The following is a 26,769-nucleotide window of genomic DNA, read 5'->3' on the forward strand; positions in this document are numbered from 1 at the left end:
TTGTTTTTTATGTCCATGTCCTGTAACCATTTGGCTCTTATCTTGGTAAAGGGTCTGAGGTGTTGGTCTAATCTAAGTTTCTTCCATACTAACTTCCAATTTTCCCAGCAGTTTTTATCAAAGAGGGAGTTTTTATCCTGGTGGCTGACTCTTTGGGTTTATCAAACAGCAGATTACTATAATCCTCTCCTGCTTTTACACCTAGTCTATTCCACTGGTCCACCACTCTATTTCTTAGCCAATACCAAACTGTTTTGATGACTGATGCTTTATAATATAATTTTAGATTGGGTAGTGCTAAGCCACCTTCGTTTGCATTTTTTTCATTAAGTTCCTTGCAATTCTTGACTTTTTATTTCTCCATATGAATTTACTTACAATTTTTTCTAACTCATTAAAGTAATTTTTTGGAATTTTGATTGGTAGGGCACTAAACAGGTAGTTTAGTTTTGGTAGAATTGTCATTTTTATTATATTAGCTCTACCTATCCATGAGCAGTTGATATTTTCCCAGTTATTAAAATCTGATTTAATTTGTGTGAGAAGTGTTTTATAATTGTTTTCAAAAAGATTCTGAGTCTGTCTTGGCAAATAGACTCCCAAGTATTTTACACTGTCTGATGTTACTTTGAATAGAATTTTTCTTTCTAGCTCTTCCTGCTGTTTCTTGCTAGTCATATATAGGAAAGTTGGGGATTTATGGGGGTTTATTTTATAACCTGCAACTTTGCTAAAATTGCTAATTGTTTCCAGTAGTTTTTTAGATGATTTCTTGGGATTCTTTAGGTAGACCATCATGTCATCTGCGAAGAGTGAGAGTTTTGTCTCTTCCTTCCCAATTCTAATTCCTTTAATTTCTTTTTCTTCTCTAATTGCTGATGCTAACATTTCCAATACAATATTGAATAGTAGTGGTGATAATGGGCACCTTTGTTTAACCCCTGATCTTATTGGGAATGCCTCTAGCCTCTTCCCACTGAGTATAATGCTTGTTGATGGTTTCAGATAGATACTGCTCATTATTTTAAGGAACAGTCCATTTATTTCTACACTCTCTAGTGTTTTTAATAGGAATGGATGCTGTATCTTGTCATAAGCTTTTTCAGCATCTATTGATATAATCATATGGTTTCTGATAGGTTTGTTATTGATATAATTGAGTATACTATCAGTTTTCCTAATATTGAACCAACCCTGCATTCCTGGAATAAATCCTACTTGATCATAATGTATCATCCTAGTGATGACTTGTTGTAGTCGTTTTGCTAAGATTTTATTTAGGATTTTTGCATCTATATTCATCAGGGAAATAGGTCTATAATATTCTTTCTCTGTTTTAACTCTTCCTGGTTTAGGTAACAGTACCATATTGGTTTCATAGAAAGAGTTAGGCAAAGTTCCATCTTTCCCTATTTTTCCAAAGAGTTTATATAGGATTGGAACCAATTGTTCCTTAAATGTTTGGTAGAATTCACTTGTGAATCCATCAGTCCCTGGAAATTTTTTCATAGGGAGTTCACTAATGGATTGCTGAATTTCTTTTTTCTGAGATAGGATTGTTCAGGTATTTAATCTCTTCTTCATTTAACCTGGGCAACTTATATTTTTGTAAATATTCATCCATTTCACTTAGATTATCAAATTTATTGGCATAAAGTTGGGCAAAATTATTTCAAATCATTAATTTTCTCCTCATTGGTGGTGAGTTCACCTTTTTCATTTATAATACTAGCAATTTGGTTTTCTTCTTTCTTTTTTTAAATCAAATTGACAAGAGGTTTATCAATTTTATTGGTTTTGTCATAATACCAACTTTTGGTTTTATTTATTAATTCAATAGTTTTTTTGCTTTCAATTTTATTAATTTCTCCTTTAATTTTTAAAATTTCTAATTTGGTATTTGATTGGGGATTTTTGATTTGTTCTTTCTCCAATTTTTTAGTTGCATGTTTAGTTCATTGATTTCCTCTTTCTCCAATTTATTCATATAAGAATTTAGAGCTATAATATATCCCCTGAGAGTTGCTTTGAATGAATCCCATAGGTTTTGGTATGTTGTTTCATTATTATCATTATCTAGGATAAAATGGTTAATTCTTTCTATAATTTGTTTTTTGGTCCACTCATTTTTTAAGATGAGGTTATTCAGTGTCCAATTTGCTCTGGGTCTATATCTCCTTGGCCCAGTATTGCATATGACTTTTATTGCATTGTGATCTGAGAAAGATGTATTCACTATTTCTGCCTTTCTGCAGTTGATCATTAGGTTTTTATGTCCTAGTACATGGTCAATTTTTGTATAAGTTCCATGTACTGCAGAGAAAAATGTATATTCCTTCCTATCCCCAGTCAGTTTCCTCCATAAGTCTACCATATCTAATTTTTTAACAATCTATTTACCTCCCTAATTTCTTTCTTGTTTGTTTTATGATTTGATTTATCTAGATCTGATAGTGGGAGGTTGAGGTCTCCTACTAGTAGAGTTTTGCTATCTATGTCTTCCTGTAATTCTTTCAGCTTCTCCTCTAAGAATTTGGGTGCTGTCCCACTGGGTGCATATATATTCAATATTGAAATGACTTTATTGTCTATGGTGCCTTTTAGGAGGATAAAGTTTCCTTCCTTATCTCTTTTAATGCTATCTATTTTTGTTGCTGCTTTGTCTGAGATAAGGATTGCTACCCCTGCTTTTTTTACTTCAGCTGAAGCAAAATATATTTTGCCCCAACCTTTTACCTTTACTCTATATGTATCTCTCTGCTTCAAATGAGTTTCTTGTAAGCAGCATATTGTAGGATTCTGGTTTTTAATCCACTCTGCTATTTGCTGATGTTTTAAGGGAGAGTTCATCCCATTCACATTCAAGGTTATGATTACTAATTCTTTATTGCCTCTGTGCTATCTTCCCTCTGTTTGTATTTTTCCCCCTTTCCCCCCCTTTTATCCATATTCTCCAGTATTTTGTTTTTGAATACCACCCCCTTCAGTGTGTTTGCCCTCCTATATCACACCCTCCCCTTTCTTTCCCCTTTCCCTGTTCCCTTCCCTTCCTTTTGTTATTTCCCTTTATTTCCCCCACTTCTCTTCCTTTTCTCCATCCCCCCTCCCCCTTTCCCCTTTTAATTCTTGAAAGTTTAGATGTTTTATAAGTTAACTGAGTATGTGTAGGTTGACTTTAAGCCAAGTCTGATGAGAAGAAGATTCAGGTGTTTCTCCTCTACTTCCTTCTTCCCCTCTATTACCATAGGTTTTTTGTACCTCTTAGTGTAATGAGATTTGTCCCATTCAATCCCCTCCTTCCTCCCATCTCTTTCCTGCCCCCCTTTTTTAGGGAGGTAATGTATTTTTTTTAGATCATTCTATCTAAGTCATAGAAAATTCTGAGTGTCTTTCCCTTCTAGTTCAGTATATTCAGTTGAATAGAGTCAAAATTCCTGAGAGTTATTAGAGTCTTTCTCCCCAGTGGAGTTAAAGCCAGGTACATCCTATTACATATCAGTCTCATGGATAGGTCATGGATGTCCATCATTTCTGGCTAGGTATATTCTCTTTGTTAGAGTTACATTTCTCAGGATTTATGAGTCTCTACCCCCCCCCCCCCCCCCCCGCCATGCTGGGATATAGCCAGTTTCAACTTGCTGGATTTCATTTTTTCCCCTTTTACCACCCCCCCTTTTTTTTTTACCTTTTCATGTATCTCTTGAACCTCCTGTTTGATATCCAAATTTTCTGTTTAGCTCTAGTCTTTTCATCAGAAATTTTTGGAATTCTTCCATTTCGTTAAATGTCCATCTTTTTCCCTGGAAGAGAATGCTGAGCTTTGCAGGAAAGTAGATTCTTGGCTGCATTCCAAGCTCCCATGCTCTTCGAAATATCTGGTTCCAGGCCCTTCGATCCCTTAAAGTTGATGCAGCCAGGTCCTGCGTGATCCTTACTGTGGCTCCTTGATATTTAAATTGTTTCTTTCTGGCTGCTTGCAGAATTTTCTCTTTTATCTGATAGTTCTGGAGTTTGGCCACAACATTCCTTGGTGTTTTCATTTTAGGATCTTTTTCTGGTGGGGATCGATGTACTCTTTCAATAACTACTTTGCCCTCTGATTCCATGATATCAGGGCAGTTTTCCATCACTAGATCCTGTAATATTAAGTCCAGGCTTTTTTTCTCTTCAATGTTTTCCAAAAGTCCTATAATTTTCAGGTTGCCCCTCCTTGATCTATTCTCGAGGTCAGTGGTTTTGTTGATGAGGTATTTCACATTTGCTTCTATTTTTTCTATTTTTTGATTTTGTTTAACTGACTCTTGCTGTCTCGTGTAGTCATTAGTTTCTGTAGACTCCATTATTTTTTGGGGGGAGGAGTTTTCTTCATTAACCTTTTCCAATTGGTCAATTCTACTTTTGAAAGAGCTTTCCATTTGACCAATTGAGGTTTTGAGAGAATTAATTTCTTTGTGCATTTGCTCATTTGAGAGTCTGACAGAATTGTTCTCATTTTGTAATTGTCCAATTCTACTTTCTAAGGTTTTGTTTTCTTGTTGCAAGGTATTAATTGTCTCCCCCAAATTTTCCAGTTGATTTTTAAACTCCTTCCTTTTTTCTTCAAGGAAGTCTTTCTGTGCTGGAGACCAGATTGTATTCTCCTCAGATGTTCCAGGTCTCTCTGGGTTGGGGTCTTTCCCTTCTAGGAATTTTTCTATGGATCCACCTTTCTGCTGACCCTTCTTCATTATGCTAAGACCTTGAGTTTGGTGGGGCTGGTTCACCTGGGCTTGGGATCTCTAAAGGCTTTACTGAGTGCAGTTTCTCTGGCTGGCCAGTAGGAGGTGCTGGTTGCCCTCTCTGGAGTGTCTGTGACCTTGGTTGCGAGGCCTTCTCCCTTTGCTTGAGGGAGGGAATTGGAGCTATTGAATTCTTTTGCCTTCAATCAATGGTGGGCTTTACCCTGGCCTGAAGTGATTCCTCAGCTGGGCTGGTTCTTTTGCTCACACACCTGGGCCTGAGGCAGAAGTAATTTGCATTTGTTTGGGAGGAGGCCTCAGTGCAATGGTAGAGTGGTTCAGAGTTTCTCAGACCCGAGGAGCCCAGGGATGGTGTCCCCAGCTCTCCTGCACCAGACCTCTCCATGCAGCCCCTTCCCCAAGCTCCAGGGGAACAGCACCAACACCAGCACCTCTGCTTCCCCGCGGACCCAAGCCCCCTTCGTCCAGCCCCACCGCTGATCCAGCAGATCTGGTGGGCCCTCAGACTCCCAGTTCCGATTCAGCTGATCTGGTCTGGCTGATGGGGCTGATCTTCCCTGGGAGCTCAGACTCACCTGCCTGTACTCAGCCAAGGCTGCTGCGGGAGACAAATCCTGAGGTAGATTTTCCTTTCCTGGCTTTTCTTTCTGGGTTTCCTGGTTCGGATTTCATTTAAGAGGTTTGTTTCATGTGATAGATGGGGAAGAGATCAGGAGACTTTAGAACTGTGCCTGTCTTCTCTCCGCCATCTTGGCCAGAAGTCCAAACATTGACTTTTGTAAATCTTTCTCTCTCATCTTTTCTTCCCCTAAAATAGCATGTAATCTGATATAGATGCACAATCACATATTAGTCATTTTGTGAAAGAAGAATTAGAACAAAAGGGAAAAACCATGAGAAGGAAAAACAAAAAACCAAATTTATAAAAGTGAAAATAGTATGCTATGTACTGCATTCAGACTCCACAGTTCTCTCTTTGAATATTCGTCTATGACTTCTTCCATCATAAGTCCTTTAGAATTGTCTTTGATCACAGTATTATTGAGAATAACTAAGTCTATCATAGTGAATCATACACAATGTTGCTATTACTGTGGACAGTGCTCTTCTGGTTCTGCTCATTTTTCTCAGCATCAGTTCATGTAAGAGTTTCTGGTTTTTCTGAAATCTGCTTGCTCATCCACTGAATATCATAGAGTAATGATATTCCATTACATTTATATACCACAACTAGTTCTTGGCTACTACAAAAAGAGTTGCAATGAATATTTTTGTACATGTAGGACTTTTTTCTCTTTTTTTACGATCTCTTTTAAATACAATTGTAGTATTGATATTGCTAGATCAAAGGGTATACAGTTATATTGTGCTTTGGACAAAGGTTTCAAATTTCTCACCAGAATGATTGTATCAGTTTACAAACATACCAGCAGGGCATTAGTGTTCCAGTTTTCCCACATCCCCTTCAACTTTGATCATTTTCTTTTCTGCTAGGTGTGATGTGGTACCTCAGAGTTGTTTTAATTTGCATTTCTCTAATTTGTAGTGATTGAGAGCATTTTTATATGACTATAGATAATTTAATTCCTTCATCTTAAAACTGCCTCTTCATTTCCTTTGACCATTTATCAAATGGGGAATGATATGTATTCTTATAAATATGATTCAGTTCTCTATGTGTTTTGGAAATGATGCTTTCATCTGAAACACTGTAAAAATTGTTTCCTAGTTTTCTGTGTTCCTTCTAATCTTGGTTTCATTGTTTTATTTGTGCAAAAAATTTTAATTTAATGTAGCCAAAATTACCCATTCGGTATTTGGTAATGTTATCTATTCCTTGTTTAGTCATAAATTTTTCTCATTATAATTCTGACAGGTAAATGATTACTCATTCTTTCAACTGGTTAATGGAATCACCTTTTATATCTAAATCAGGAACTCATTTTGACCTTATCTTGGTATAGAGAGTGAGATGTTGGTATATGTTTAGTTTCTAACATACTATTTCCCAGCAGTTTTTGTCAAATAATGAGTTCTTAGTCAAGAATCTGGAATTTTGGGTTTTTTCAAAAAAAGTAGATTATAATAGTTATTTACTGCTGTCTTGTGAAACTGAATGTAATTCACTGATCCACCACTCTGTTTCTTAGCCAGTACCAAATAGTTTTTGATAATTGTTTCTTTAGAATATAGTTTTACATCTGGTATGACTAGGCTACTCCTTTTGCATTTTTTCTCATTAATTCAACTGATATTCTTGATATGCATGTACATCTTTAAAACCATTTTTACTCCCCCCCCTCTTTCTTTTGTAAAAGTGTGAAAAAAAGAATCTGATTAACACCAATACTCTTTAATTGAGGTGGTCAGTTCTCATTTCTCTCCTTCCTTCATCTAGAACAAATCCCAATTCCTTTTTTTATGCTTCCCTCTCTTTTAATTGCTCTGGGTCCTGAGTTGGCCATCTTTCATACGTTGGTTTCCCATTCTGAGAGCTATGTCTTATCTCCTTTTGAGTGGCATATGGGAATTGATTGTGGACCTGAGAGGCTAAAGCTGGCCTTAATTCTTACTAGAACATGAACTGCCTTGCAACTTCTCTTTCAGAATGATAGTCAACAACAATGCTGTCTTCCTACCTGAACTCCTTCCTCTACTCTTCTCTGATGGACTTTAGCCTGCATATCTTAGTTTCATTTAGCATGCCTGACATGACTTCTCTCCACTCATCTATGGGATTCCACATTTGCCTGTAACTCTCCTGGATTCTATGTGACCACTTCTCTGAAATTTTCACTGGCTTTAGAATATCTTCTTCCTTTTGATGCATATGTGTGTGTGTATAATGTACGCATGTATGCATATGTGTGGTGCAATTTTAGAATAAATGGAAGAACTTTTGGGTTTTTTTTTCAATTTTTCTCTATTACTAATATTTCAGTAGCTGATTTGGAGGATACTTCTTGGAGTTTACATGAGATAACTAGATTTTTATACTACTTTTTATTTTGTCAATTTAAATAGTTTTTGTTATATACATTCTCATTTGATCCCTACCACATCCTGTGAGATAGGAAATATCTTTATCCTTATTTTATGATGGAAAAAATTGAGACTTAGAGAGGCTAAGTACCAGTCAGTCAGGAATAAAGCTTAAACCAGGTCTTGCAGACTCAAGTCATTCCAACCAGCATAGCATACTACAACTCTGTTGGACTGTTAGTCAATAGGAATTCAGAAAATAGAGCAATTAGTTTGAACTTGAGTAGTCAGAGAAATACTTAGTGAAGAGATACTGTTTGAGTTGAGCTTTAGAGAATGGGTGGGATTCATCATTTTTCCATGTGAAATATTTACCTGGAAATAAATATAAAGTACTATAAAGGACTACAAATAATAAGGACTTCTGGCTCCTCCAAGATAATCTATTTCTGTCTGTCTCTGTCTGTCTCTGTGTCTTTGTGTCTGTCTCTCTTGTCTTTCTTTTTCTGTCTCTATCTCCCTTTCCTCCCCACACTCACCCAGACATACACATTCTTTTTCTTTCTCTCCTCTTTCTTCTCTCTCTCTCTCTCTCTCTCTCTCTCTCTCTCTCTCTCCATAAATCAAAGCATCAAGGTACTTTTCATTATTTTAGCTCCCTTATTCACAGAATCCAGCAAATGCAGACAAAAATCAGGATGTCAGTTTACCCAGTCTACTTAGTAGGCAAGTCTAGTATTCTTGTGGCTTCATGATCATCCCCATTAACCTCCAGTCTTTGATAAATATGCAGGGCCTAAGAATGTTGCATAAACTTTTTTAAGATGGCAAATAGAGAGTAAACAAAATGCAAGTTAAAATGATATTAAGGTCTTGATGGCTGATCAATCATTTATGTGAAGCTAACTAATCATGTGGGTCCTTGAAAACAAACCGCTGGATGGGGAGAGCTCACAGCAGGTTTGATATGCTGCTTTCTCTCTTGTTTTTCTCTCAAGAAAGTCAAGATCTGTGGGATTTGGGGATTGATAGAGAACACAGAATATAAATTTTCTGTTTGAAATTATATATTATAAGACCTTTTTCTTTGTGAAAGTGTTGAACTTTCATCTGGTCCTTCCTAAACTATTATGCTCATTTCTGAGAGTTACAATTAGAAAAAAAAGATTGGGACTTTAAAGGTGGTGACCAATATGGAGTACCATTTTCCTGCAAATTAGATAAAGATAGGGACTCTTTAACCTAAGGAAGAGGAAACTTTCCAGGGTCATGTTAGGTCCCTTCAAATATCCAAAGTACGATTATATGAAACATATACTCTATCCAGAAGACAGAATTAGGGACATGGATTGAAGATTATAGGGAAACAGATTTCGACTCAGTAAAAGGAAGGATAACTTGGAGTGGAAGAGGCTACCTTGGAGGTAATGAGATGCCTGCTACTGAAAGATTTATATAAGCCATATATATAAATCAGTGCATACAAGATAAAAACAGACTAGATGGGAGGTAATCTTAGAGAAGATGTCACTAGTAGCTAAGACCAGTAAAGACTTCCTGAAGGAGGTGGTACTTAAAGTCTTGAAGGAAGCCAGGGAGTCTACTAGACAGAGATTAGGAAGTAGAGCACCTCAAACATGGGATGAAACATGTAAAGCCATAACCATAGGAGATGGATTACCGGGTGTGAGGAGTAGAAAAAAGGCCAGTATGGATGAATCATAGAATACAAAAAAGGCAACAAAGTTTAAAAAGATTGGGAAGAAAGGACATAACAGTGAGGAAATTTAAACGCCAAGTAAAGGAGCTCATTTTGATCCTAGAATAATAAGAAAACATTGGAGTTTATACTGAATGGGAGACTGAAATGGGTATAATTTCATTTAAAAAATAAAATCCACATGGGCAGCCTTGGAGAAAATGGATTGGAGTAGAAAGAGAACTTGAGGCAAAGTGATGAACTAGAACTGTGGCAAATAAACAAACAGTGATAAGTACCTCAAAAATAATGATGGCTTTGCAAGTAGAGAGAAGAGAATGCCAATGAGAGATATTGTAGAGGAAGAAAATATAAAATTGAGAAAATGTTGTAGTGGTGTACTTGACAATATTAGGATAGTTTGGGATGGGAATGGTTTTTGAAAAAAAAGATAATGACTTCTATTTGATTTACCTAAAGATATCCAAATTTGAAATATCTATTAGACAGCTGGAGATTTAGGACTGGATATCAGGAGAGAGACTAAAGTTGAACCATAGATTTAAGAGTCATCTACATAGAAATTATAATTGAACCTAATGGAGTTGATTGGGTCAGTAAATGTGAAAACAGAAAGAAAAGGACATCCAGAATAGATCTTTGGGGGGACATTTAAAATGAGTAGTATTACATGATTTAATATCCCAACAAATGAAACTAAACAGAAAACGTAAGGCAGATAGGAGAACCAAAAAGAAGAGAGTCATTAAAAACCTAAAGAAGTACTGGAGGAAAAGGTATTCAGCATTGTCAATGCTGCAGAGATTTCAAGCTGATGAGTCTTGAAAAGCATTCATTCTATTGACAATTAAGGGAACACTGATAACTTTGATGAGGAAGGAAGGGCAATTACAGAAATTTAGAAGAGGGTAAGGAAAAAAAGAACTAGAGGCACTAAGTGTAGATGACTTTTTATAAAATAATTTGACTGAGGAGGGGAGGAAAAAATATAGAGTGAAAGCTGATTATCATTAGATCTAGCGAGGTTTTTTTTTAATTTAAGGATAGGGTGACTGGGACATATAAGTGTCTATTTCAGAAAAAAAGACTTCATAGTATAGTGAAAGAGACATTGGAATTGCCATTCAAGTTCCATTCATGAAATAAACTAGCTTGCTGTAAATGCAGTTCCTATTTTTGATGTTCAGGTTCCTCATTTGTAAGATGAAGAAAGAAAATATATGAAATACCTACTTTACAGGTTTCTTGTGAGGAAAAGTACTTTGAAAACTGATACCATGTAAGCAGTAAGTTAGTAGTTTCAAAATGCTACTTAAGCATGAGTTCTTATTGTTAACATAAACAAATATTCACCTTTTCTTTGATATTTACCCTTAGATTACAGAATGAATATGCATTCATGTACAAACCTTCCATAAAACCATGTGACACAGATTGGCTTTTTTCACATCTGAGAAAACTTGGCAAATGGTGTTTTCACCTTATCCCCCTTAAAGACAACTTATTATGGTGTGAAAATTCCACCAGTGCTTAGCATAAATTGATGGTAATAAATAATATGACAGCACCACTTCTATTGTTAAGAGAAGGAGTAAAGACTTCATTTATTTCACGGATGTAATAGACTGAAGTGGAGAATTCATTTCAGTCAGAGAAGGGTGGGTCTTGATGAACTTATGAGCCCACTACTCCTTTGGAGATGAAATATTTAAACAAGCAAGCCCTGAAATAGCTGATGCATTAAGCTGACACTAGATCTGAATCTTCCAACATTGAAATGTCCTTTAGCAAAGTCAATTAAGATATACAAGTTTAACAGAGATGAGACTCCCTTATCCTCTGAATCTTCCATTTCCCTCCCATAAATACTACCAAGATAAAGACCTTTTTACAGAGGTGAAATATTATTAGTAACCCCTCCATATTGTCCTATAAATTGGATATATCTTTTTTAAAAGAACTTAAACAAAACCATAAGCTTTATTCATGTTATTTGAAAACAATGTTTGCCCAATGACATCTCTGGAAACAGCTACTCTATTCCTGAAATCACCTCTATTAGATTATGTAGATATGATCTATGAAAATACTTCTAAACTTAATCTGGGGAGACTTCAGAGAGTGTATAAGCAAATACTTGGATTTGCATTAGATTCTTGACTTTGAAATCCATTACTCTAACTTCCTTGCTGACTTTGATGGGCTACCTATACAACCCAGAGGAAAACAGAAAGCAGCACATTAGTTTATAGTAGCTTACAGTGTGCTCTTTTTTTTAAAAGGCCATTTAAATTGTCTTTGAAGGTCAAAGCTACCTTTTTCATGAAAGGTTTAGTAACAGTAAAGGGAAGCTGTCTAGTGCAATGACTGTAAAAAGATTTTTGAAATTCTTAGTGAAAAGTATTCTGGAAAACCGTATAGCACAGTGGATGCAATATTTGACTTGCTGTGAGGAGTCATGAATTTGCATCCTACATGAGACACTTAATGCTTGGGTAAGAAACAAATTTTCAGAGCCTCAGTTTTTCCAGCTATGAAATTAGGATACCAACATATATTTTTGATCTTTTGGGATTGTTATTTTGCAAACCATAGCATTTTATGTAATGTGATTTGTCATGATTACTGAGAGATGATGCTGAAAAATGTTGACTTTGGGAGTCACTTTTAACTGTTTATTGCTCCAGTTAATTTTTTTATATAAACTGCAGAGTAGGTATTGATCTGCATTGGTAGAAGTAATTTTTTAACGGGCAGTTCTTAGATCAATGAAATCTCAAGCTTCCTTACTCCAAAATTTATTACTTTAGTATTAGAAAGATTTTCAAAAGCTCATTTGGTCCAGTTGTATAAGCTGAGGAATACTTCATTTACTGAAGCCTAATGATTAAAAAATATAATATCCTTTCATGTCCTTAAATATACTTATTGTGTTCCCCAATTAGAAGTCATATCCACTGCTTGTCACTCAGCCTGTAAATTGCCAATCTATGCTGTCATGAAGACATCAGTATAGTGGAGAGATTAATGAAGACAAGCTGAAATAAGATGAAGGATACCAGAAGACATACAAACTAGATTTATATAAATTGTTTTCCATGTTCACACCTTGTACTTTTCTCTCTATGGTTTTGATAATTCCTACCCTACAATTCCTTCATAATTATCAAAATTTAGTTTTTCCAAGAAGTTTTAGATAAACACTCTTCCCTTGATATTTATGAACTCAGTGAAAAATACTGCATAAGGATTTATCTCTTCATCCAGGCAAAAACACAATTCCGGTCAGCATTGTTCTCCCTGATCAAGAATGGTTTCTTAGTCCAGAGCCTGTTATTGACTAATTAATATGTTTTACCTGGTTATGTATTAGTTGTAGCATTTTAAAACATTATAAATGGGATAGAGTGACAAGTCATCTGTACCTTAAGATTCAATTCAAGGTCTACATTTAAGATAACCCACAGTGGTTCAACTGAAAGGAAACACCATCAAAATAAATCCAATCATTAACATTCACTTAGGGGCAGCAAGGTGGTGCAGTAGATAGAGCACTGGCCCTGGAGTCAGGAGGACCTGAGTTCTAATTTGACCTCTGATACTTAATAATTGCTTAGCTATGTGACCTTGGGCAAGCCACTTAACCCCATTGCCTTAAATAAAAAAAAATATTAACATTCACTTACAACTTGAACAAATATTTCTTGCCTATTTCCTTCTGCTTTTTCCTTCATCCAGATATAAATTTTAAAAAATTGTTCATTTTATAAATGCACACATCTCTGATGAGAATATCTTTGACATCAGTTGTTAACATTCTTATATGAATTCATTACTATTGCTACTACCATTAAATTCATTAGAGTTTAAAAATATTTTAAGACTCTACTATCTTGTATGATTTTCAGAATATCCCTGCATTTTCAATAATTCTGGAGAAAGTACCTTCTCGGAGACTGTCAAAGACATACAAGCATTGGCAAGTCTTAGCAATCAATAAAAGTTTGGAATACAGGACTGACAGTGTGTTGTGGGTCTATCCTCTAAGACCCAACACATCTAAGTACATAGAGCTTCCACATTAAAAGACTGCCAATATTGTGATTTAAATATTTGATTATCACAGTGAAGGAAACCATTTGATAAGGTGGGGAATGCTTGAGACCTGTTTGATGGAATGATGGATCATTATGATAAAATTACAGGGAATTTAATAATATTGTTTTAAATGTTTTTTATTTTAATTTTTTAATAACATGCAAAGAAATTTTCAACATTCACCTTTTTGTAAGATTTTGAGTTCTACAATTTTGTACCTACCTTTTCCCCTTCCATCTTTCATCCCCATGATAGTGCACAACCTGATATAGGTTATACATGTATGATCACATTAAATATATTTCCATGTTAGTCATGTTGTGAAAGAAAATCATAACTAAAGGAAAAAAACATTAGAAAAATACATAAAAGAAGTTTTAAGAAATGAAAATAATATGCTTTGGTCTGCATTCAGATTCCACAGTTTTTTTTTAGATTAAGATAGCATTTTCCACAAGTCATTTAGAATTGTCCTTGATCATTGAACTTCTGAGAAAAGCTAGTTGATCTTCATACAATATTGCTGACAAGATGTGCAATGTTCCCCTGCTTCTGCTCACTTTAGAACTCAACATCAGTTCATGCAGGCTTTTCTAAAGTCTATGATTTTATTTATTTTGAGTTTTATGGTTTTTCCCCCATTCTTGCTTCCCTCCCCCCACTCCCCCACAGAAGGCATTCCGTTAGTCTTTACATTGTTTCCATCCTCATGATTTCTTGCAGAAAAATAGTACTCCATCACATTCATATACCATAATTTTTTTCAACCATTCCCCAATTGATGGGCTTTAATTTCCAAATCTTCAGAAAAGCAGTTATGAATAAAGAAGTCTAACTATTTGGGATATTGCCCAAGTAACAGTATTGTTGGTTCAAAGGATTTTATTGCTCTCCAGAATGGATGGATCAGTTCACAACTCCACCAACAGTGCATTAGTGTCCCAGTTTTCCCATACTCCCTCCAATTTTGATCATTTTCTTTTTTTTTTGCCATGTTAGCTAATCTGAAATGTGTGAGGAGTTATCTCAGGGTTGTTTTCATTTGAATTTCTCTATCAATAATTATTTGGAGCATTTTTTTCATATAACTATAGATAAATTTAATTTCTTCATCTGAAAACTGCCCATTCATATCTTTTGATAATTTATCAATTGGGGAATGACTTATAGTCTTATAAATTTGGCTTAATTCTCTCTCTGCAAATATATATATATATATATATATATATAAAATATGAGTCCTTTCTCATATATATATATATGTATATGTCCTTTATCAGAATTGTTTCCCAGGGTTTTGTGTTCCTTCAATTCTTAGTTACCTTGTTTTGTGCAAAAGCATTTTAATTTAATGTAATCAATATTATCTATTTTTTATTTTATTATATTCTCTATCTCACTTGATCATAAATTCCTTCCCGCTCCATAGATCAAATAAATAAATTATTCTCTGTTCTTGTAATTGGCTTATGATATCACCCTTTATGTCTATGTATGCATTTGACTTCATTTTGGTATAGGATATATGCCCAGTTTTTGTCATACTATTTCCCAGTTTTCCCAGCACTTTTTGTCAAATATTGAGTTCTTACCTCAAAAAACTGGAATCTTTGGGTTTATCAAACTGTAGATTACTATAGTCATTAACTACTGATGTATGTGTGTGTGTGTGTGTGTGTGTGTGTGTGTGTGTGTGTGTGTGTGTGTGTAACAAATCTATACCACTGATCCACCAGTCTATTTCTTAGGTAGTACCAAATAGTTTTGATGACTATTTTTTCTAACTCTGTAAAGTAATTTTTGGAAGACTGTGAATTTGGATTTGTATGGCTTTGAATAAGTTATTTAATTTAGGTCATTTTAACTTAATTGACCCACAAGCAATTGACATTTCCAATTTAGATCTGACTGTATTTGTGGGAAAAGTGTTTTGTAATTGTTTCATATAGTTTCTGGGTTTGTCTTGACAAGTAGACTTCCAAGTATTTTAAATTTTCTTCGGTTACTTTAAATGGAATTTCTTTTTCTAGTTTTTGCTGTTGACCTTGTTGGTGATATAGAAATGCTGATGATTATATGTATTTATTTTATATCCTGAAACTTTGTGAAAGTTACTTGTTTCAAGGAGATTTTTTTTGTTGATTTTCTAGGATTATGCAAGTATATCATCATATCTGCAAAGAGAGTTTTATTTTCTCATTATCAATTTCCTTTCCTTATCTTTTTGTTAAAGGTAACATTTATGACACAATGTTGAATAAAAGTGGTGATAATGCATATCTTTGTTTCACCTCTGAACTTGCTGGGAATGCTTTCAGCTTATCCCCATTATATATATATATATATATATATATATATATATATATATATATATATATATATATATATAAATAAAACTTGGTGATTGTTTGAGATAGATACTGCTTCTCATTTCAAAGAAAGTTCCATTTATTTCTATATTCTGTGGTGTTTTTTAAAATAATTATGGGTGCTCTACTTTCTCAAAGGCTGTTACCAAATCTATTGAGATAATCATATGATTTCTGTTAATGTTTTTAATGATATGGTCAATTATGGTCATTGTTTTTCTAATATTGAACCAGCCCTGCATTTCTGATATAAATTTAACCATATCATATTGTATTACCCTTGCTATGATCTCTTTGCTAATAGTTAATTTTTCACAATATTTATTGGGAGATTGATCTATAATTTTCTTTCTCTATTTTGACCTTTTCTGGTTCAGATATCAGCATCATATTGTTGGCATAGAAGGAATTTGGCAGAACTCTTTTAGTTTTTCAAGTAATTTATATATGACTAATTTTTTTTAATGTTTGGTAGAATTCACTTGTGAATCCATCTGATCCTGGAGACTTTTTCTTAGGGAGTTCAATGAAGGTGTGTTGAATTTCTTTTTCTGAAATGGGGTTATTTACATATTTTCATTCCTTTTTTGTTAATCTGGACAATTGATATTTTTGTAAATATTCAAACATATTACTTAGGTTGTCAGATTTATGGACATACAGTTGAATTAAATAGCTCTGAATTGTCACTTTAATTTCATCCTCATTGGTGTTGAATTCACCCTTTTAATTTTTGAAATTGGTAATTTGATTTTCTTCTTTCTTTTTTAAATTAAATTAACCAAAGATTTGTCATTTGGTTATTTTTTTCCCATAAAACCAGATCTTAAATTTATTCATTAATTCAATATTTTTCTCATTTTTCAATTTTCTTATTTTTCTCCTTTGATTTTCAGAATTTCTGATTTGTTATTTAATTGGTAATTTTAAATTGGTTCTTTGTCTAAGTTGCATACCCAATTTATTGATTTTCTCTTTCTCTATTTTTGTTCATGCAAGGATTTAGAGATATACAATTTCCCTTGCTTTGACTGTATCCCACGAGTTTTAGTATGTTGTCTCATTATTGTCAGTCTTGGATGAAATTATTATTTCTTTGGTTTGTTATTTGTTCTACTCAAACTTTAAAATTAGGTTATTTAGTTATAATTAATTTTAGTCTATCTTTCCATGACTCTTTATTAATCATGATATTTATTGCATCATGATCTGAAAAGAATGCATTTAATGTTTCTGCCTTTCTGTTTGTGATTATGAGGTTTTGTTGACATAGGACATGGTCATTTTTTGTAGGTGCCACGTATTGAGGAGATGTTCTATTCCTTTCTATTACCATTCAATTATTTACAGAGTTCTATCATAGCTAACTTTTCTGAAATTTTATTCTTCTCATTAAGTTCCTTTCTGTTAATTTTGTGGTTAGAGTTATCTAATTCCAAGAGAGGGATGTTGAGGTCCCTTACTAGTATAGTTTTGCCATCTATGTTTCCCTGTAACTCATTTAGTTTCTTCATTAAGAATCTGTATGCTATTCTACTTGGTGCAACTATCTTTAGTATTAATAGAGCTTCTTGTCTAAGGTCATTTTTAGGAAGATGTAGTTTTCTTCCTTATTCCTTTTAATGAGGATGATTTTTCCTTTTGCCTTTTCTGATATCAGGATTTCCTATCCTGCTTTTTTTTTACATCAGCTGAAGCATAATATAGCTTTCTCAAACCTTTTACTTTTATTTTGTATGTATATCTCTTCTCCAGTGGTGTTTCTTTATACAACATATTGCAGGAGTCTGGTTTTTAAATCCCCTTTTGCTATCCACTTCTGTTTTATAGGAGAGTTCATCTCATTTACATTCCAAGTACTACTTTTAACTCTGTATTAGCCTTCATTGTATCTCCTGTCTCTATTTTTCTTTCCCCTTTCCTCTCCTACTTTTCCCTCTCCCTTCTACCTTCCTTTCTGTTAGTGACTCCTTCCCTCTCCACATTTACCCTTCTAATTCCCTTTAGGGTAAAATAAATTTATAAATCAAATTGAGAATATGTTTTTCCCTCATTGCATTGAGCCAAATCTGATGAAAAAGAGATTCTTGCAATTTTCATGCCTCCCTTCTTTTCCTCTACCACAATATGTCTTTTACACCTCTTCATGTGATATAATTTATCCCATTTTTCCTTCCCCCTCATCCTATATAGTACAATCCCTTTTGTAATGTCTTAATTATTTATATCATTATATCAAAATCGATTTATGTCCATACCTTTCAAATATACTCCTTCTAATAGAGATAACAGTTCTCATGCTCCCATGTAGGAATGCAACCAGTTTAATCTTACTGAATAACATTCTTTTTCTTTTACCCTGTTTACTTATTTCTATATCTTTTGAGTCTCATGTTTCAAGCTTGAATTTTCTGTTCAGCTCTGGTCTTTTTATCAGGAAAATTTGAAAGTCACCTATTTTGATAAATGACAATCTTTTCAACTGAAAGAATATGCCCAATATTTTCTGGATAGTTGATTCTTGGTTTTTATTTAAGCTTCTCTGCCCTCTGGAATGTCATATTCCATTCTCTTCAATCTTTTAATATTGATGCTGCCAAGTCCTTGCATTGTGATTGCAGCTCCTTGGTATTTGAATTATTTTTTTCTCTTTCCTCTGTAACATTTTCTTCTTGATCTGATATTTGTGTTATTTGGCTACAATATTCCTTGCCATTTTCATTTTGGGATTCCTTTTAGGAGGGGATTGGTAGATTCTTTCAATGACTATTTTATCTACTGATTCTATGATTATCAGGGCAGTTTTTCTTGATGATTTCTTGGAAAATGTTGTTTAGACTCTTTTTTTTTATCATAATCTTCAGGTAGTCCAATTATTCTTTTATGTTCTCTCCTGGATTTATTTTCTAGATCAGTTGTTTTTCCACTTACTTACATTTTCTTCTATTTTTTTCATTCTTAACAAATTCTTTGCTTGAATTGTTCTTGATCTGTTACAGAGTCAATAGCTTCCACTTGCCCAATTTCATTTTTCAAGAAATTATTTTCTTCAGTTGGCTTTGGTATCTCCTTTTCTATTTGCCTAATTCTGTTTTTAAAGGCAATGTTTTCTTTTTCCAATTATCCAATTGGATTTTTAAAAATTAATTAATTAATTCTCATCTATATGCACATGCATATTTTTAAGTTACAAAATTTCTCTCCACCCTCCCTTCCCACCCCACCCCCCAGTGGTGAACAGTTTCCAGTTGGATTTATTTTAGTTTTTTTTAAATAAGGCAATGGGGTTAAGTGATTTGCCCTAGGTCACACAGCTAGGTAATCATTATGTGTCTGAGGCCACATTTGAACTCAGTTGTTTTCTTTTTCCATTTACCCAATTGTATTTTTGAAGGAGTTTTTTTTCTTTATTTTTCAAACTGTTGTCTATATTTTGCATACCTCTCATTTCTTTTCCCAATTTTTTCCTACTTGATTTTTAAAGTCATTTTTGGGATTTAAAGTCCAAGAGGATCTTTTCCAATTCATATTTCCCTCTGGGACTTCAGATTTAGGTCTTTTTTCTATGTTGACTTCTGAGATGGTGTTTTGATCTTTCTTATTGCCAGAGTAGCTTTCTATGGTTAGTGCTATCTTGTTTAGGTTAGTGCTTCTGTTTAGCTCATGATTTTTAAAGTTGAGCTCTGCTCCTGAGCAATAATGTGTTGTCCCAAGCATCTGGGGCTAGAAGTCAGAGGCCTTCTCAGTAACTTTTGGCATGCTGGGGCCTCAGGTATTAGAGATTTCCACACTGAGCTTAGGTTGCCAGGGCTAGTCTGCACTGGAGTTCTGGACCTCACAATTAGCATCCTACAGTGGGTTTCGAGGCTTGCTCTCAGCTAAAGGCCTCAGTTGGTGAGCTGGGCTGTGATTCCTGCGGCCTTCCTTGTCTCTACCTGTGTCAGGCTATGCTCCTCCCACAACTAAATGGGACAGACCTTTCCTGAAGTCCTTCCAAGGTGTAATTAGCTGGAAAATGCTCCATTCTTTCTTTTTGAAGGTTCTGTGACTCCAGAATCTTTTTTAGAGGTTTGATTTACATTTTTTCTATGGGAAGCTGGGGAGAACTCAAAGAAGTTCCTAGCTTCCCTCTGCTCTCTTGGCTCTTCCTCTCCGGCCCAATTTTAATATATTTGTAAAAGTGCTCACCTCATTTTTTGCATTTTCAATCATTGAGTGGTTACCCTCAGTAATTTTTTTTGTAAATGTAAGTGGGTGGTCTATTTACAGTTTATAAAGAATGATAAATATTTATTTGTTCCTTCACTTATTTGCTCCTTTAAACAGTATAAATAAGATGCTCAATCAAGTGAGATAGAATTATGTGCCATTTTTTCATTAGATGGTTGATTGGTCAGCTATGATACTTGTGGCAAGCTAGACAGTTCTTTAGTGAGTAGAGAGAAATGTCAGATCAGTAGATCATCTTTGGCTGATGATAACATAGATACCAATAAAGGAAGAATACTGTGATTGAAAGGCAATCTTTCTTTCTCATTTCCTTTGTGCCTCTTCCAAAGCATATTGACGGAAGGAGGGAATTTCTCTCTTTTCTCTCCCTCTCCCTGCCATTCAAGTAGCATGTTGCAATAGAAGGAAGGAACAAAGTAAGTTGTATTTATACATTCTTACTATGTGTTGTGTACTTTGCAAACACTGGGATTACAAACATAACCCCCCCCCCTTAAATTCTAATGAAAGAAGACAATAAAAGAGAACCAAAAATTGTGGGTGGACAAAGCTAGAAGGGAAGGAAAACATCCAGAACAAAAACATAAGTTTTGAAGTCTAAGAGTCAAAAGTAAACCTAGGAAAGGAGTAAAAGCTGACCAGTCTGAGCCCCTGTATGAAATGAAGCCTCCAAGAGAAATTAACCAGTGGAGGAGGGGTCAGTCAAGCAGAATGATATTCCAGGGCAAGAAGACTGAAGGATGGCTGGATATTCCTGGGTGAGCAAGTCCATAGTACTAAACAAAGTTCCAGGACAGACTGTAATTGAGGCAAGATTTTGAAATCTGGAAGTCAAGATCAAGGCCAATAGTGAAGTAACTTGCTGAATAGAAGACATCATGCCAAGCAGAAAGTAGGTCCAGAGGACTGACTGGTAAGCAGACCCCAAATTCTGAGAATAGTGGATACATGTCAAAATGCTACTGTCAGAGACAGGAAATCAATGTATGTTTTATGATATTTAAAACTTATTTAAATTTGACATTAAAAAATCTACAAAATTCATTTCATGTATTTGTACTTTAGGAGTATCTTTGCATATGTGAAAGAGATATGAAGTCAGTTTTTCCTGACTCTGATTGCTACTAATTTTGTTACCATGGACAGATCATATAAACACCCTGAGCTTCAATTGTCCTATATGTAAGGTACTATGTGTTATGAAAGTATGAAAAAGATGTGGAGGATTAAACAATATCATCTGGCAATTAATTGGGGATATTGGAAAATAAAAATTAAAGGATAACAGTGAGGTTGTGAAAATAGGTGACCAGAGAGATGATGATTTTTTGACAGTTACAGAGAAGTTTAGAAAAATGTTTTTTGAGAGGAAATATAATCTGGTTAGATATATGATGAATTTCAGGTGTATTCAGTTTGAAATATCCAGTGCACAATAGGAGATGCAGATTTGGAATTCCAGACAGAAACTAAAGATTTATCTGTCTAGAGATAATAGTCAAACTATTGAAGTGATAGAGTATAGAAATAATACTAAACAGGGTGTAAGATAGAACTTTAGAAGAAATCAGCAGAAGGAACTGAAAATGACTGGTCAATCAGCAAAGAGGAAAACCAAGAGAGAGCAGGACCCAACAACCTATAAAGAGAGATTAAAGAGTGTCAGTAAGGTTAAATGTTTCAGAGGAAGAGAAAAATGAGGATTGTCTTCAAATTTTGGCAATGAGAAAAGTAATGATAACTTTGCAGAGATAAGTTTCAATTCAATAATAAAGATTGCTAGGGATAGAGAACCAAATAAGAGGAGAAATGGAAGTTGAGTATAGACAGCTTTCTAAGAGTTTAGCTTTGAAAGAAAGAAGAAATATAAAATGATAGCTGGAGAGCAAGATGAACTCTAGTGAGGGTTTTTAAGAATGGAGAAATTTATACATTTTCATAGACAACAAAAATGGATGAGTAGGTATGGAGAGATTGGGGATTAGAAAGAGAAAGGGGATGATAATGGGGAAAATTGATGAGGAGGATGGGAATTTACAGTAATAAGGATACACTTATGAGAATTGGCTTTGATAAGAAGAGTCACATTTTCATCCAAAGATAAAGAAGAAGAGAATGAAGAGTAGTGTAAAGGAGTTTGGATAAATGGAGAAAGGGAGTAGGGACCTTATTTTCAGTGGCCTTTATTTTTTCAGTAATTTATGTGGCCAGGTCACTGACTGATGCAGGGTAGGAGAGAGGAAGGAGGAAATACTATAGGATACTAGAGGAGAGAAGATATTGGAAAAGTTTGGGGGAAGGTCATTGAGCTAGAGAACTAATTATTGAGAAGTGAAGGATTGTCTTGCTGTGGTGAAATGTTTATTTAGATAATGCAGTTTGTTGTATTCTATTATTATTATTATTATTATTATTATTATTATTATTATTATTATTATTGTTATTGTTATTGTTATTTTATACTCTCCTGTCCTTACAGCAGAATTACATAATTGTTGAAAGCAAAGACCATGATTTATACATTACTTTCCTAAACTCTTAACTCTTGAATCTGACTTGATTAATCAAGTAATGTGTCTGACTAAATACATTATTGAAATAATCAGCTCATTAAATGGTACCAATTATTTGAGTCACCATGTAAAATTTTCCTGTCCAGTGTTGCTCACTCTAGATGAGATTGTAGACAACTTCACTATTCAGAGACTTACAAAATCTGATAGAAATGTAGTCAACTTACAGATAGTTTTCTCCTAATAGGTGCTTAGTTAACAAATTGAAGGATTTAAGTCCATTAAACTCAATAAACATTTATTAATCAATTATTAGGTTCAAGAACTATGACAAGAGACAAAAGTGAAAAAGTTCCTGTTCTCAAAGAATCTACATTCTACTGAGAGAAATCATATATAATTAAATAAGTAGATAAATGATTATTAACAAAGAGAGTACTAACAATTGGAGAATCAGGAGAGGCTGCCTTTGGAACAGATGTTAATTTGGAATCCATGGACCCCTAAGTGTCTGGGAACAGATTTTGATGGGTCTATGGGAAAGGGAAGAGATTGGGAAACTAGCTAGGGTATGACTTATGGAAATGAGATGTAAAGAGGAATCTAGTTGACTCAGTAGATGAGTAAAATGTTGGGTCTGGAGTCAGAAGGATCATAGCTCTGGAATTTACTAATTCTGTGACCCTGAGCAAGTCATTTAACCTTTTTGACTTTAGTTTCTCCATCAGCAAAATGGAGATAAAAATTAGCACCTCCCTTTATATATAAGGTTAACTGTGAGGTTCAGATGAACTAATAATGGTAAAATGCTTAGCACAGTGCCTAGAAAAAAGCTATACAAATGTTAGCTGTTATTATTAATTAGGGTAGTGATCATAAGAGGAAAGAAAGGAGATGTTTTCCAGTAGAATACCCAAGACTATCAATTGATCTCTAATAGGAATGGGGATAAAGAAAAGGAAGATGTTTACTTACAGATTGTGAAGCAGTTTGACTAGAAGGAGTGCCCTAAAGATGGAGAAGGAAGTTAAGATGAAGTATTTTTAAAATTTTGGGGATGGAGAAAAAATACTGTTTTGTACATTTTAAATTTGATTTGTTGATATGACACCTATGCAGAGGTGTCTAGAGGTTAGTTGTTGATATATGAAAGAGATTAGAGTTACATATAGATATTTGGATAATAATTGAACCTCTTGGAGTAGATGAAATTACCAAAGAGGAGTCTCATGATGAAAGCATGATATGAACAAGAAGGTACCTCACTTAATTTGATGTCATGATGAAATGAGCAAACTGGAAAGCATGGTACTGTAAAAATTCTGGGATATGAAATCATTATAGTCACAAATTCACAGCTGTACCTTACTCTCTTTTTGTCAATTCATTTCTAATCTTTTTGAACTGCTCCTCTTCCCTTTTTATTATTTGCTATAAGGGATGATTCTTTGGAGAGGGATGGAGCTATTCTTTGGGATATATAGGTGATATAATAACAGAAATATCAATAAAATTATACTTTAAAAAATAGCAAAACTTTAATGACACTTGTTCCTTGCAAAAATTTTTCAGAAAATCCAAATATGTATGCCTTCAAACCATTCTTGAAATATTTGTGATTTTGATTTATTTTGATTCCAATATGATTTATATTTCTAGTAAATTACTGGTCTCAAAATGTCCTTTCAATACATGAAATTAGAATTCCTATGTGATTTCTTTTCATTACTAGATTATTTTAGGGGATTTCCTTTTGTATTTAGAAATGTCACAATAGGGTTTCTTAGGTATGAAAATTTCCTATCTGTTTTTCACTCAACCTATGCCTGAGTCTTGTTCTAATTTTTTTTAGGTTTTTTGCAAAGCAATGGGATTAAGTGGCTTGCCCAAGACCACACAGATATGTAATTATTAAGTGTCTGAGGCTAAATTTGAACTGAGGTACTCCTGACTCCAGGGCTGGTACTCTATCCACTGTTCCACCTAGCCACCCCAATCACGAATCTAACGTTTTTAAGATGGAAAAATAACTTTCATTTCTAACTTGAGTTAACTGATAATTGGTACACGGCTTTAGTAATGTCATAAGAAACATAATCCCTTTGGTGTCCTTTAATATTTCTTCAGAATATATAAAGATAGGACTTGAAGTAGAGAGGATGGGGTTTATTAGACAATAAAAAGAAAATTGTTTTTTTTTGTTGCGATAAAAACAGGGCAGGAATAGGGGCAGGATATTTCTCTCTCAGCACATTCAATTTTGATCAATATATAGTATGGAAACAATGTGAAGACTACCAGACTGCCTTCTGTGTGTGTGTGTGGGGGGGAATTAGATTGGGGAAAAATTACAAAATTTAGAAAATAATAAAAAAACTAAAAAACAGAATTGTTTGCTATACTTTCCCTTTCCCCCAGTATTGTAAAAGCTCATTTGCTGTACCTTTTTATGGGAGATAATTTTCTCCATTCTTCTATCTTCTCTCAATTCTTTCTCATTCTTCCATTTTTCTTTTTGCATCTTTCCAACATAATAGATACACCCATACCCTCTATTTACATAGACACCTCTTAATCTCCCTAATAATGATAAAATACTTAGACATTACATATATCATCTTCCCACAAAAAATGAAACAATTTAACTTTATTAAGCCATTTATGATTTCTCAATCATACTTACTTTTTAGGATTCCTTTGAATCTTGTGTTTGAATATCATACTATCTATTCAGCTCTAGTCTTTTTATCAAGAATATTTTAAAGTTCTAGATTTCAATAAATATTCACTTTCCCCCCATGTAGAACTATGCTCAATTTTTCTGTGGTTATTATTGGTTTTTAGCCCTAGTTCCTTTGTCACCTAGAATATCATATTCCAAGTCCTATTACTCCTTTTAAATGAGTGGCTCCATGGTATTTGAATTCTTTCTTTCTCATTGCTTACAGTATTATCTAATTGACCTGGAAGTTCTGGAATTTTGCTATTATCTTCCCAGGAGTTTTCAATTTGAAATTTCTTTCTTGAGGTGATGCACAGATTCTTTCAATTTCTACTTTGCCTGCTGGTTATAAGACAGTGTACCTTTATGCTTTTTTGAATTATGATATCTAGCCTCTTTTTTAGTTTTGGCTTTCATGTGTTCTAATAAACAATTGATAAAATATGTGATATTAATAACCAATCCCCAATAGATAAGTCATCAAATTCTATGGATAAACCATTTTCAAGAGGAGAATTGAACAATATTCAGAATTACATGAAAACATGGTTCCAAATTCCTAATTATAAGAGAAATACACCCTGTAAAATTGGCCAAAAGAAAAAGAAAAAAGAAAAGAAAGGCACTGTTGGGAGGACTGAAGAATGATAGGTACTCTAATGCACCATTAATAGAACTATGAAATAACATTGCCATTTTGGACAGCAATTTGAAATTATGCAAATAAAATGATTAAAATGGCCACATCCTTTGAACCAAACTCCAATACCAGATTTACAATCCAAAGAAGCCATTGATTCAATGAAAATTTCTACATACACCAAAATATTTATAGCAGCACTTTTTTGAGATAGCAAAGAATTAGAAACAGAATAGGTGCCCATCAGGTGGAGAATGGCTAAACAAAATATTGTATGTTAATGTAATGGAATATTACTATGGTGTAAGAAATAATATGTGTAATGCATAGAGAGAAGCATAAATTGATGCATAGTGAGGTAAGAAGAGCTAATATAATAATATGTAGAGTAAAAAAAAAAAGCAGAGGGAATGTAACACAATTACAAAGATCAAGCAGGATTCCAATGAAGATATATGAGAAGAGACCCACATAATTCAATATTTCATGGAAGTGGGAAGTTCAAAAGTATTCAACATTGCATGTACTTTTGAACTTTTTTTTTCAAAAAATCTATCAGTAATGCTGATTGTCTTTCTTTTTCAAAATACTATTTGTTGTATGGAATGAACAAGAAGAGAAATACTTTGTGAATGACTATGATGATGTAGAAAGTAGAATGTATCACTAAAAACTTATTTTCTAAAATAACATTTGCCTGAAGTCTCATATATTGAGGCAAACGGGATTTAAACTGAATAAAAATGTGGGGAGGAA

This window comes from Macrotis lagotis, chromosome 1, assembly GCF_037893015.1.
Source record: "Macrotis lagotis isolate mMagLag1 chromosome 1, bilby.v1.9.chrom.fasta, whole genome shotgun sequence".
In the NCBI taxonomy this organism is placed as follows: domain Eukaryota; kingdom Metazoa; phylum Chordata; class Mammalia; order Peramelemorphia; family Peramelidae; genus Macrotis; species Macrotis lagotis.